General features: G+C 38.2%; 1 protein-coding gene across 1 annotated transcript in view; it reads right to left on the bottom strand.

The window, feature by feature from the left end:
• The window catches only part of C11H3orf20 (chromosome 11 C3orf20 homolog), a 73,109-nt gene that overhangs the window by 25,319 nt on the left and 32,805 nt on the right, over nt 1-14,985 (bottom strand).

Genomic DNA, 14,985 nt, shown 5'->3' with positions numbered 1-14,985 from the left:
CGGGAAGATCCCACATGCTGCGGAGCAGCTGGGCCCGTGAGCCATGTCCACTGAGCCTGCACGTCCGGAGCCTGTGCTCCACAATGGGAGAGGCTACAACAGTGAGAGGCCCACGTACCACACACAGAAAAAAAAAAAGACAGTGTCAGGGACCTCCCTGGCAGTCCAGTGGTTAAGACACTGCACTTCCAATGCAAGGGGAGTGGGTTCGATCCCTGGTCAGGGAACTAAGATTCCACATGCCACACAGCACAGCCAAAAGATTAAAAAAAGAAAAAAAAAAAGACAGTGTCAGACTAAACAAAAAACCAAGACCTAACTATATGCTGTTTACCAGAAACCCACTTTAAATATAATGATATAGATGATTAAAAATAAAATAATGGGGACTTCCTTGACGGTCCTGTGGTTAAGAGTTTCCCTTCTAATTCAGGGAGTGTGGGTTCGATCCCTGATTGGGGAGCTAAGGTCCCACATGCCTCGTGGCCAAAAAACCAAAAACATAAAAAAAAAAGAGGCAATATTGTAACAAATTCAATAAGGAGTTTAAAAATGGTCCACATCAAAAAAAAAAAAGTAAAATAATGGAATAGTTGTATCAAGCAAACACTAATCAAAAGAAAGCTGAATTGGGCATATTATCATTAGACAAATTAGACTTCAGAACATAATTATCAGGTATCAAGAGAGATGTTACATAATGACAAAAGAGTTAAATGTGCTGTACCCAACAACATAGCTCCGAGATGTATGAAGCAAAAAATTGATATAGAATTAAGGTAAAATAGACAAATCCATAACTGTATTTGGAGACATCAACATTCCATTCCTACTACTCAACAGAACAAGACAGAAGATCAACAAGGATATATAAGACTTTCACAACAATATCAACGAATTTGACTTCATTGACATTTGTTGAAGACTCCACCCATCAAGACCATGAATACAGACATATATTCTTTTCAAGTGCACAAACAGCATTCACCAAAACAGATTATATTTGGGGTCATAAAGCAAACTTTAATAAATTTAAAACAATGGAAAGCAAACAAACTACATTCTCAGACTATACCAGAAATAAACCAAAATCGATAACAGAAAGACATCTGGAAAATCCTCAAATATTTGGAAATTAAATACCAGACTTCCAAACAACCTGGGTCAAAGGTGAAACACAGGGAAATTAGAAAATATTTTAAACTGAATAAAAACGAAAATCCAACATACCAAAATTTGTGGGGTGCAGGCAAAGCAGTGCTTAGAGGGACATTTACAAAATTAAATACTTATGCATTAAAAATATAAGGCCTCAAACCAATAATCTAAGTCACAACTTAAGGAACTAGAAAAAGAGCAAATTAAACACAAAACAAGCAGAAGGAAGATAAAGAGCAGAAATCAGTGGAATTGAAAATAGAAAAACAATAGAGAAAAATCAATGAAACCAAAAAGTGATTCTTTGAAAAGATCAATAAAATTGATAAAACTGTAACCAGACCGACCAAGATAAAAATGAGAAGACATAAATTACCAATATCATAAATAAAATAGGGAATATCACTAAAGACCCTATGGACAGGGACTTCCCTGGTGGTCCAGTGGTAAAGAATCTGCCTTCCAATGCAGGGGGCATGGGTTCGATCCCTGGTCAGGGAACTAAGATCCCACATTCCGTGGGGCAACTAAACCCACGTGCCAAAACTACTGAGCTCGCAGGCCTCAACTAGAGGCAGCGTGTCGCAAACTACAGAGCCCACACACCCTGGAGCTTGCACGCCACAACTAGAGAAGAGAAAACCCACACACCCCACTAGAGAGAAGCCTGTGCGCCACAATGAAAGATCTCACATGCCTCAAAGAAGATGCTGTGTGCCGCAACTAAGATCCGACGCAGCCAAAAATAAATTAAATAAATAAATAAATAATAAATCTTTAAAAAAAAAAGAAGGAGGGGAGGAATCAAGATGGCGGAGTAGAAGGACATGCTCTCACTCCCTCTTGTGAGCACATCAGAATCACAACTAGCTGCTGGACAATCAACAGGAAGACACTGGAACTCATCAAAAAAGATACCCCACATCCAAAGACAAAGGAGAAGCCACAGTAAGATGGTAGGAGGGGCGCAATCACAGTAAAATCAAATTCCATAACTGGTGGGTGGGTGACTCACAGACTGGAGAACACTTATACCACAGAAGTCCACCCACGGGAGTGAAGGTTCTGAGCCCCACGTCAGGCTTCCCAACCTGGGGGTCCGGCAACGGGAGGAGGAATTCCTAGAGAATCAGACTTTGAAGCCTAGTGGGAATTGATTTGACAGGACTGGGGGAAACAGAGACTCCACTCCTGGAGGGCACACACAAAGTAGTGTGCGCATCGGGACCCAAGGGAAGGAGCAGTGACCCCAGGGAAGGCTGAAACAGACCTACTTGCTAGTGTTGGAGGGTCTCCTGCAGAGGCGGGGGGTGGCTGTGGCTCACCGTGGGGACAAGGACACTGGCAGCAGGAGTTCTGGGAGGTACTCCTTGGTGTGAGCCCTCCCAGAGTCTGCCATTAGCCCCAGCAAAGAGCCCAGGTAGGCTTCAGTATTGGGTTACCTCAGGCCAAAAAACCAACAGGGAGGGAACCCAGCCCCACCCATCAGCAATCAAGTAGATTAAAGTTTTACTGAGCTCTGCCCACCAGAGCAACACTCAGCTCTACCCACCACCAGTCCCTACCATCAAGACTCTTAGATAGCCTCATCCACCAGAGGACAGACAGCAGAAGCAAGAAGAACTACAATCCTGCAGTCTGTGGGAAAAAACCCCACATTCACAGAAAGATAGACAAGATGAAAAGGTAGAGGGCTATGTACCAGATGAAGGAACAAGATAAAACCCCAGAAAAACAACTAAGTGAACTGGAGATAGGCAACCTTTCAGAAAAAGAATTCAGAAGAGTGATAGTGAAGATGATCCAGGACCTCGGAAAAAGAATGAGGCAAAGATGGAGAAGATGCAAGAAATGTTTGACAAAAACCTAGAAGAATGAAAGAACAAACAAACAGAGATGAATACAATAACTGAAATGAAAACTACACTAGAAGGAAGCAACAGCAGAATAACTCAGGCAGAACGGATAAGTGACCTGGAAGACAGAATGGTGGAATTCACTGCTGTGGAACAGAATAAAGAAAATAGAATGAAAAGAAATGAAGACAGCCTAAGAGACCTCTGGGACAACATTAAATGTAACAACATTCACATTACAGGGGTCCCAGGAGAAGACAGAGAGAAAGGACCAGAGAAAGTATTTGAAGAGATTATAGTCATAAACTTCCCTAACATGGGAAAGGAAATAGCCACCCAAGTCCAGGAAGTGTAGCGAGTCCCATAGAGGATAAACCCAAGGAGAAACATGCTGAGACACATAGTAATCAAACTGGCAAAAATTAAAGACAAAGAAAAATTATTGAAAGCAGCAAGGGAAAAGCGACAAATGACATACAAGGGAACTCCCATAAGCGTAACAGCCGATTTCTCAGCAGAAACTCTATAAGCCAGAAGGGAGTGGCATGATATACTTAAAGTGATGAAAGGGAAGAACCTACAACCAAGATTACTCTACGAAACAAGGATCTCATTCAGATTGAGGGAGAAATCAAAAGCTTTACAGACAAGCAAAAGCTAAGAGAATTCAGCACCACCAAACCAGCTTTACAACAAATGCTAAAGGAACTTCTCTAAGTGGGAAACACAAGAGAAGAAAAGGACCTACAAAAAAAAAACACATAACAATTAAGAAAATGGTAATAGGAACATACATATCAATAATAACCTTAAATATGAATGGATTAAATGCTCCAACCAAAATACACAGGCTTGCTAAATGGATACAAAAACAAGACCCATATATATGCTGTCTATGAAAGACCCACTTCAGACCTAGGAACACATACAGACTGAAAATTAGGGGATGGAAAAAGATATTCCATGCAAATGGAAATCAAAAGAAAGCTGGAGTAGCTATACTCATATCAGATAAAATAGACTTTAAAATAAAGAATATTAAAAGAGACAAGGAAGGACACTACATAATGATCAAGGGATCAATCCAAGAAGAAGATATAACAATTATAAACACATATGCACCCAACATAGGAGCACCTCAATACATAAGGCAACTGCTAACAGCTATAAAAGAGGAAATTGACAGTAACACAATAATAGTGGGGGACTTTAACACCTCTCTTACACCAATGGACAGATCATCCAAAGAGAAAATTAATAAGGAAACACAAGTTTTAAATGACACAACAGACAAGATAGATTTAATTGATATTTATAGGACATTCCATTCGAAAACAGCAGATTACACTTTCTTCTCAAGTGTGCACGGAACATTCTCCAGGATAAATCACATCTTGGGTCACAAATAAAGCGTCAGTAAATTTAAGAAAATTGAAATCATATCAAGTATCTTTTCTGACCACAACACTATGAGATTAGAAATGAATTACAGGGAAAAAAATGTAAAAAACACAAACACATGAAGCCTAAACAATACGTTTCTAAATAACCAAGAGATCACTGAAGAAATCAAAGAGGAAATCAAAAAATAACTAGAGACAAATGACAATGAAAACACGATGATCCAAAACTTATGGGATGCAGCAAAAGCAGTTCTAAGAGGGAAGTTTATAGCTATACAAGCCTACTTCAAGAAACAAGAAAAATCTCAAGTAAACAATCTAACCTTACACCTAAAGGAACTAGAGAAAGAACAACAAACAAAACCCAAAGTTAGCAGAAGGAAAGAAATCATAAAGATCAGAGCAGAAATAAATTAAATAGAAACAAAGAAAACAATAGCAAAGATCAATAAAACTAAAAGATGGTTCGTTGAGAAGATAAACAAAATTTATAAACCATTAGCCAAACTTATCAAGAAAAAAAGGGAGAGGACTCAAATCAATAAAATTAGAAATGAAAAAGGAGAAGTTACAACAGACACTGCAGAAATACAAAGCATCCTAAGAGACTACTACAAGCAACTCTATGCCAATAAAATGGACAACCTGGAAGAAATGGACAAATTCTTAGAAAGGTATAACCTTCCAAGACTGAACCAGGAAAAAATAGAAAATATGAACAGACCAATCACAAGTAATGAAATTGAAACTTTGATTAAAAATCTTCCAACAAACAGAAGTCTAGGACCAGATGGCTTCACAGGTGAATTCTATCAAACATTTAGAGAAGAGCTAACACCATCCTTCTCAAACTCTTCCAAAAAATTGCAGAGGAAGGAACACTCCCAAACTCATTCTATGAGACCACCATCACCCTGATACCAAAACCAGACAAAGATACTACAAAAAAAGAAAATTACAGACCAATATGACTGATGAATACAGATGCAAAAATCCTCAACAAAATACTAGCAAACAGAATCCAACAACACATTAAAAGGATCATACACCATGATCAAGTGGGATTTATCCCAGGGATGCAAGGATTCTTCAATATATGCAAATCAATCAATGTGATACACCATATTAACAAATAGAAGAAGAAAAACCATATGATCATCTCAATAGACGCAGAAAAAGCTTTTGACAAAATTCAACATCCATTTATGATAAAAACTCTCCAGAAAGTGGGCATAGAGGGAACCTACCTCAACATAATAAAGGCCATATGACAAACCCACAGCAAACATCATTCTCAGTGGTGAAAAACTGAAAGCATTTCCTCTAAGATCAGGAACGAGACAAGGATGTCCACTCTCACCACTATTATTCAACATAGTTTTGGAAGTCCTAGCCACGGCAATCAGAGAAGAAAAAGAAATAAAAGGAATACAAATTGGAAAAGAAGAAGTAAAACTGTCACTGTTTGCAGAAGATATGATACTATACATAGAGAATCCTAAAAATGCCACCAGAAAACTACTAGAGCTAATCAATGAATTTGGTAAAGTTGCAGGATACAAAATTAATGCACAGAAATCTCTTGCATTCCTATACACTAATGATGAAAAATCTGAAAGAGAAATTATGGAAACAGTCCCATTTACCATTGCAACTAAAAGAATAAAATACCTAGGAATAAACCTACCTAGGGAGACAAAAGACCCTTATGCAGAAAACTATAAGAAACTGATGAAAGAAATTAAAGATGATACCAACAGATGGAGAGATATACCATGTTCTTGGATTGGAAGAATCAATATTGTGAAAATGACTATACTACCCAAAGCAATCTACAGATTCAATGCAATCCCTATCAAATTACCAATGGCATTTTTTAGGGAACTAGAACAAATCATCTTAAAATTTGTATGGAGACACAAAAGACCCCAAATAGCCAAAGCAGTCTTGAAGAAAAAAAACGGAGCTGGAGGAATCAGACTCCCTGACTTCAGACTATACTACAAAGCTACAGTAATCAAGACAATATGGTACTGGCACAAAAACAGAAACACAGATCAATGGAACAAGATAGAAAGTCCAGAGATAAACCCATGCACCTATGGTCAACTAATCTATGACAAAGTAGGCAAAGATATACAATGAAGAAAAGACATTCTCTTCAATAAGTGGTGCTGGGAAAACTGGGCAGCTATATGTAAAAGAATGAAATTAGAACACTCCCTAACACCATACACAAAAATAAACTCAAAATGGATTTGAGACCTAAATGTAAGACCAGACACTATAAAACTCTTAGAGGAAAACATTGGAAGAACACTCTTTGACATAAATCACAGCAAGATCTTTTTTGATCCACCTCCTAGCATAATGGAAATAAAAACAAAAATAAACAAACGGGACGTAATGAAACTTCAAAGCTTTTGCACAGCAAAGGAAACCATAAACAAGACGAAAAGACAACCCTCAGAATGGGAGAAAATATTTGCAAATGAATCAACAGACTAAGGATTAATCCCCAAAATATATAAACAGCTCACACAGCTCAATATTAAAGAAACAAACAACCCAATCAAAAAATGGGCAGAAGACCTAAATAGACATTTCTCCAAAGAAGACATACAGATGGCCAAGAAGCACATAAAAAGCTGCTCAACCTCAATAATTATTAGAGAAATGCCAATCAAAACTACAATGAGGTATCACCTCACACCAGTTAGAATGGGCATCATCAGAAAATCTACAAACAACAAATGCTGGAGAGGGTGTGGAGAAAAGGGAACCCTCTTGCACTGTTGGTGGGAACGTAAATTGATACAGCCACTATGGAGAAGAGTATGGAGGTTCCTTAAAAAACGAAAAATAGAATTACCATATGACCCAGCAATCCCACTACTGGGCATATACACAGAGAAAACCATAATTCAGAAACACACATGCACCCCAATGTTCATTGCAGCACTATTTACAATAGCCAGGTCATGGAAGCAACCTAAATGCCCATCGACAGACGAATGGATAAAGAAGTTGTGGTACATATGTACAATGGAATATTACTCAGCCATAAAAGGAATGAAATTGAGTCATTTGTTGAGACATGGATGGATTCAGAGACTGTCATACAGAGTGAAGTAAGTCAGAAAGAGAAAAACAAATATCGTATATTAACACATGTATGTGGAATGTAGAAAAATGGTACAGATGAACCGGTTTGCAGGGCAGAAGTTCAGACACAAATGTAGAGAACAAACGTATGGACACCAAGGGGGGAAAACCGTGGTGGGGTGGGGATGGTGGTGTGCCGAATTGGGCGATTGGGACTGACATGTATACACTGATGTGTATAAAATTGATGACTAATAAGAACATGCAGTATAAACAAACAAACAAACAACAACTAACAAACATTCTTTGGGTTATTTGTATGGAAATATGTTAACATAAATGTTTCAGACATTACATGAAATTTCTAAAAATCTTATATATTCTGGTATAATGTTATAAGTCATAATTCTAGTTATTACTTTAAAATGTGTATCTCAGAAATAACTAAATTTCCTTGTCAATTGCATTATTATGAACTTTCATCAAATCTTTAACCGTGGTCATTTTTAAGTCTTTTGTCATTTACAGACAGTTCTGGGTGTACTCTGATGCTTATGCAAAAATGTTCCTATAAAAGGGTTTCATCTTCAAGGAATTCATGGAAAAGACTCTGACAAGTACAGGTTTCTGGTAACTGACCATACTGCTGAACTGAATGAAGAAGCATTTTCAGAACTCTAATGGAAAACTGATGAATTCATAAAAGTGTTAACAAAAGACCAAGATGAAAAAAAAATTAATTACATGGGACTGAGTGAACTGATGAGGATGATTATAATTTTTGTGACTTTCTGTTTGAATAAAAAAAAAATCCCACAAGGACTCAGAGGCAAGAAATATACAAATCAATTTTCACTGCAAAGTAAAAGAGCTGTTACAGTGGAGCATTACTGGACTGAATATCAATATTATGACACAGTATGAGTATGTTTCGTGTTTGGTAATTGCAATCATTGTTGCTTTTGTTGTGGTCATCCATTTACAATGCTTGGTGTCAGTTTAGTTATCTCCTGTAAAAATCAAATACAGTGTGTGTGTGTGAAAAAAAAAAAGAAAAGAAAAACGTTTTGGAGGTGGATGGTGGTGATGGTTGCACAAACAATGTGAATGTACTTAATGCCACTGAACTGTACACTTAAATATAGTGAAGATGGTAAGTTTAAAAAAAAAAGACGCTACAGACATTAAAAAGATAAGGGAATACTATAGACAATTCTGTGCACATAAATTCAATAATTTAGATGAAATAGGTCAATTCCTTTAAAAACACAAACTATCAAAATTCACTCAAGAAAAATAGATGACCTGAACAGTCCTGTATTTATTAAAGTAATTAAGTTTGATTTTAAAAAGCTTTCCACCAAAGGAAACTCCAGGCAAGACCATTTCACTGGTGAATTTTACTAAACATTAAAGGAAAAAAATAATATCAATTCAAAACAAAGTAGAAGAGGAGGAACTACTTCCCAAGAAATTTTTAAGGCCAACATTACGCTAATAAACCAGACAAGGACATTGCAAGAAAAAACACTATAGACCAATAACCCTCATGACTAAGGATGTAAAAAATTTCAACAAGATATTAGTAAACTGGATCTAGCAACAGAGAAAAAGAATAATACATATGACCAAGTGGAGTTCATTCCAGGAATGCAAGGCTGGTTCAACATTTGAAATCAGTGTAATTCACCATATTGACAAAATAGAGAGTCCAGAAAGAGACCTACACAAATATGGGCAATTGACTTTTTATAAAGGTGCAAAGGCACTTAAGAGAGAAAAGGATATCTTTTCCCCAAATACTGCTGGAACAATTGGATATCCATATGCAAAATAAATAAATAAATAAACTTCAACCCATACTTTGTACCTTATACAAAAATTAACTCAGAATGGATCACAGACATAAATGTAAAACATAAAAATATAAAACTTTTAGAAGAAAACTTCTGTGACATTGGGTTAGGCCAGAGTTTCTCAACTGGTACTACTGACATTTTGGACCATATAATTCTTTCTTGTGTGTGTGTGTGCTAGGGGGGATCATTTTGTTCATTGCAGGATGTTTAGCAGCATCTCTGACCTCTACCCACTAGATAGCAGTAGCATCCCCTCCGCAGTCATAACAGTTAAAAATGTCTCCAAACATTTTCAAATGTCTCTTGGGGGTCAAAATCATCTCTGTTGAGAACCACTGGGTTAGGCAAAGAGTTTTTAGACATGACATCAAAAGCACAATACGGAGAAGAAAAAAAATATGATAAACTGGACAGCATCAAAATAAACTTTTCTCCACAAAAGCACTACTAAGAGAATGAAAAGTGCAGCCACAGACTGGGAAAAAATATTTCAAAGTCCCATTTCTGATAAAGTACTTATATCCAGAGTAAGGAACTCTCAAAACTCAACAATAAGAATACAAATAACCCAATTTAAATATATGAAAAGATTTGAACAGATACTTCACCAAAGCAAATATATGAATTGTAAATAAGCCCATGAAAAGATGTTCAACATAATTAGTAATTAGACAAATTCAAATTAAAATGATATTGAAATATTACTACACATATATTAGAATGGCTAAAATTTAAGGGGAAAAAAAAGCTGACAATATCAAGTACTGACAAATATTTGGAGCAACTGGAACCCTGATACATTACTGATGGGAATGTATAATGGTACAACGACTTGGGAAGACAGTTTGGAAGTTTCTTATGAAGTTAAGCACACCATTTACATGCAACCGAGCAATCCAACTCTTAAGAATTCACCTAAGTGAAATGAAAACCTGTGCTCACATAAAAACCTGTTCTTGAGTATTTGTAGCAGTTATATTGATAATCACTAAAAACTGAAGACAATTTAAATGTCTTTCAATGGGTAAATGGATAAATAAATTTTTGCCCACCTATGTCACATAATATATACAGAAGAGAGTTAACATAGGAGGCCTGAAGCTGCTGTCTTTAGAAGGACCTGCCTACAAGGTTGGCCCCTGGCTGGTGTCTGGGAACTTGGCACTTGAACCATTTCCTATACTATGCCTACACTGTTTATATAAATAATGTGATTTATGCTAAACACTTGCTTTCCTTCTGGCAGTCTGCAACTTTGATATTTGTTAGGCAGAGAGTATCTACATGACTGCTACCCAATAAAAACCTTGGGCTCTGAGTTGCTAATGCGCACCCCTGGAGAGAAACATCACACATGTTACTGCAAGTTTTCACTGCTAGAGAATGAAGCACGCTTGGTGTGTCCCGTTACAGGAGGGAGAGCGCATGGGAGAGTCTGTATATGGATTTATCCAGATTCTACCTGTGTCTTTTACCCTTGCTCATCCTATCATGTATCCTTTCACTGTAATAAACCTTATCCATGAGACAATTATATGCTGAATCCCATGCGTACTAGTATCAATAGGTCTCTAAATGTGGGGGTGGTGTTGGGGCTCCCTGAAACAGAATACTATTCAGCAATAAAAAGAAACCATTGAGGGGCTTCTCTGGTGGCGCAGTGGTTGAGAATCCACCTGCCAGTGCAGGGGACATGAGTTCAATCCCTGGTACGGGAAGATCCCACATGCCACGGAGCAGCTAAGCCCATGAGCCACAACTACTGAGCCTGCACTCTAGAGCCCACGTGCCACAGCTACTGAAGCCCGTGTACCTAGAGCCCGTGCTCTGCAACAAGAGAAGCCACCACAATGAGAAGTCCTCGCACTGCAATGGAGAGTAGCCCCCGCTCACTGCAGCTAGGGAAAGCCTGCATGCAGCAACAAAGACCCAACGCAGCCAAAATTAATTAATTAACTAACTAAAAAAAGAAACTATTGATACATGCAACAACATGGATGAATCTCACATGTCTTATGCCATGTGAAAGTAGCTAGACTCAAAAGGCTATATACAATATAATCTCATTTATGTGACATTCTGCAAAATGCAAAACCATAGCTACAGAAAACAGATCAGTGGTTGGTAGGAATTACAGGTGAGGGAAGAGTTTGACTACAAAGGGGTAGCATGAGGGAATTTCTTTTTTTCTTTTTTTTTTTTTTTTCGGTCGGTGGGGAAACTGTTCCGTATCTTGGCTACAGTGGAGGTTACACCACTCTATGCATTTGTCAAAACTCATAGACTTTTACACAAAAAAGAGTAATGTTTACTGTAATTAATTTAAAAATAAATTCAACTGAAACAAAATCAATTGCCTTTCTATAACCAGCAACAAATAGAAAAATTAAATTAAAACATAATTTATAAGAGCACCAAAACTATAAAATATCATAGAATAAATCTAATGAAAGACATATAAGACCTCTATGCTGAAAATCACAAAATATTATGGAGAGATTAGAGAAAACATAAATAAACAGATATACCATATTCATGGACTGAAATACTCCAATATTACAAAGACATTAACAATCAAATTGAAATCCCAGGACAATGTTTTAAATCTACAGGATGATTCTAAAATTATATGGAAATGTAAAGGGCTAAGAATAGCAAAACAGCTTAGCACACAAAGACTGAGTACTTACTCTGCTGTATGTCAATATTCATTATAAAGTTATAATAACTGGGTCTTTCCTGGTGGTCCAGTGGTAAGACTCCACATTCCCAATGCAGGGGGCCCAGGGAACCAGATCTCACATGCATGCCGCAACTAACAGTCCACATGCCACAACTAAGAGTCCACATGCTGCAACTAAGAAAGTCTGCATGCCACAATTAAAGATCCTGCATGCTGCAACTAAGACCTTGTGCAGCCTAAATAAATAAATAAATATTTTTAAAAGTTTTTTTTAAAAAAGCTATAACAGGGCTTCCCTGGTGGCGCAGTGGTTGAGAGTCCACCTGCCGATGCAGGGACACGGGTTCGTGCCCCGGTCCGGGAAGATCCCACATGCCGCGGAGTGGCTGGGCCCGTGAGCCATGGCTGCTGAGCCTGCGTGGCCGGAGCCTGTGCTCCGCAACGGGAGAGGCCGCAACAGTGAGAGGCCCGCGTACCACAAAAAAAAAAACAACAACTAGACTGTTAAGTGTTGGTAAAAGTTTTAACAAATAGGGAACAAAATAGGGACTCCAGAAAAACGACCCTTGATTTAAACATATAGAGCCCTTTGATTCATGGCAGAGTTTGCACCAAAGAGCTGAGGGAAAATTACAATCGTCTCAATAGGTGATGCTGGATCAGTTCAGTATATACATGGGGGAAAATAAAACTTGGCCCCTACGTCATGTCATACACAGAAATCATTTGCAGGTGGAGGATGGATATAAATGCAAAAGTTAAAAGAAAAAACTAACAGAAGGCAACTTTGGAGAATACCATCATGTTGTCTGAGTACAGAAAGTTCTTAAATAGGTTACAAATAACTAATTACAAACAAAAAGACTGAAAACTGGACATTAAACTTAGCAACTTCTGTGCATCAATAGATACCACTGCCAGAGTAGAAGTGGGAGAATCATTTGCAACATGTATAACTGACAAAAGTCTTGTATCCACAATAAAGAACTCCAAAATATAAATCAAGAAAAGACAAACAACCTGTAGAAAAATGGACAAGAGGACTCAACAGGCACTTCACAAAAGAGAATATCCAAAAACGTCAATGAACAATCGAAAAGGTGCTCAACCTCTGTAGTCACCAGGGCAATGCAAATTAAAAAACATTTCATCATTATAGAATGGCTGTAATTTAAACGATGGACAATATCAAGCACTGTGAGGATGTGGAGCAACTGGAATGCTCATACACTGCTGGTGGGAGTGGAACTTGAAACCACCATTTGGAAAACGGAGTCTCACCAGAACTACAGGATCTAGCATAACATACACATACTCTATGACAGCAATTTCACATCCAGGCATATCCCAACCAGAAATAAGGACATATACAAAAACCAGCACAATTTGTCATTACCAAAATTGTAACCAACCCAAATATCCATCAACATTAGAATGCAAAAAATTTTTAGTTTAGTCTTACAATAGTTTATTACATAGCAGTGAAAATGAGCAGTGGTTCCGCCACACGCAGCAACATGGATAAATCTCACATTGTAACCTTGAGCAAGAGAGGCCAGACATCAAAGAATACATACTGAATAGTTCTATTTAAATAGTTTAAAAATATATAAATCTATGATGTGAGAAATCATCCTGTTGGGAAGGAGGGTGGGATTATTGATAGGGAGGGGACAAAAGAGAATGTCTAAGGAGCAGATAATGCTCTGTTTCTTGGGGCCTATAGGGTATGTTCAATTTGTGATACACATTGAGCTATATAAACTTAGAATTTGTTCATTTTCTATATTTTATCAAATTTTTAAGTTAAAACACAAGAGATATATATCTTATCATTTTTTTCAGTTTTCTAAAAACCTCATGAATCACATGATGTCACTTCCTGCCTTGCAGGTACAGAACGGCTTCCTCTATAACACTCACAAGGCTACCTGATCCAGCTCCTGCCTACCTTTCTGTCCTCAATTTGCATCCCTCTTCCCCCTTCCTCACAATGCTCCACACTGGTCTTCTCACTTTTCTTCACACATACCAAACTTGTTCTTATCTCAAGGTATTTGTACTTGTTCTGTCCTCTGCCTGATGATCCTTCCTGATCCTTCTTTGTGCCTATTTCTAATCCTTCAGCCCTCCATTAAAATATCTCTTCAGAACTGCTTCCCCGACTGTCTACCGAGTGTACCACATCCCACCCCACTTTCCAGTCACTCTCCATGCCTGGGGTCAGTCAGCATTTTCTACAAAGGGCCAGACAGTAAAAACTCTAGTCTTTGCAGGCCAGGTGGTCTTGGTCACAATGACTCAAAATTTCCATCTTAGCAGGAAAGCAGCTACAGACAACATGTAAACGAGTGGGCATGGTTGTGCCCCACTGAAACATTACTTATGGATCCTGAATTTGAATTTCATATCATTTCACATGTCACGAAAAACCTGTCTTTTGATTTTCTTCCTCCCAAGCATTTAAACATGTAAAAATGGGCTTCCCTGGTGGTGCAGTGGTTAAGAATCTGCCTGCCAATGCAGCGGACACAGGTCCGAGCCCTGGTCCGGGAAGATCCCGCATGCCACGGAGCAACTAAGCCCATGCGACACAACTACTGAGCCTGTGCTCTAAAGCCCGTGAGCCACAACTACTGAGCCTGCGCTCTAAAGCCCGTGAACCACGACTACTGAGCCCACGTGCCACAGCTAATGAAGCCTGCGCGCCTAGAGCCCATGCTCCGCAACAAGAGAAGCCACCACAATGAGAAGCCCGCTCACCACAATGAAGAGTAGCCCCCGCTCGCAGCAACCAGAGAAAGCCCACGCACAGCAATGAAGACCCAATGCAGCCAAAAATAAATAAATAAATTTATTTTAAAAAATAAAAACATAAAAACGACTTTTAGCTCACGCATAAAAAAGGCAGGCAGTGGGGC

Source organism: Globicephala melas, chromosome 11, assembly GCF_963455315.2.
Source record: "Globicephala melas chromosome 11, mGloMel1.2, whole genome shotgun sequence".
Taxonomy (NCBI): domain Eukaryota; kingdom Metazoa; phylum Chordata; class Mammalia; order Artiodactyla; family Delphinidae; genus Globicephala; species Globicephala melas.
This window is presented reverse-complemented; position numbering and strand designations above follow the sequence as displayed.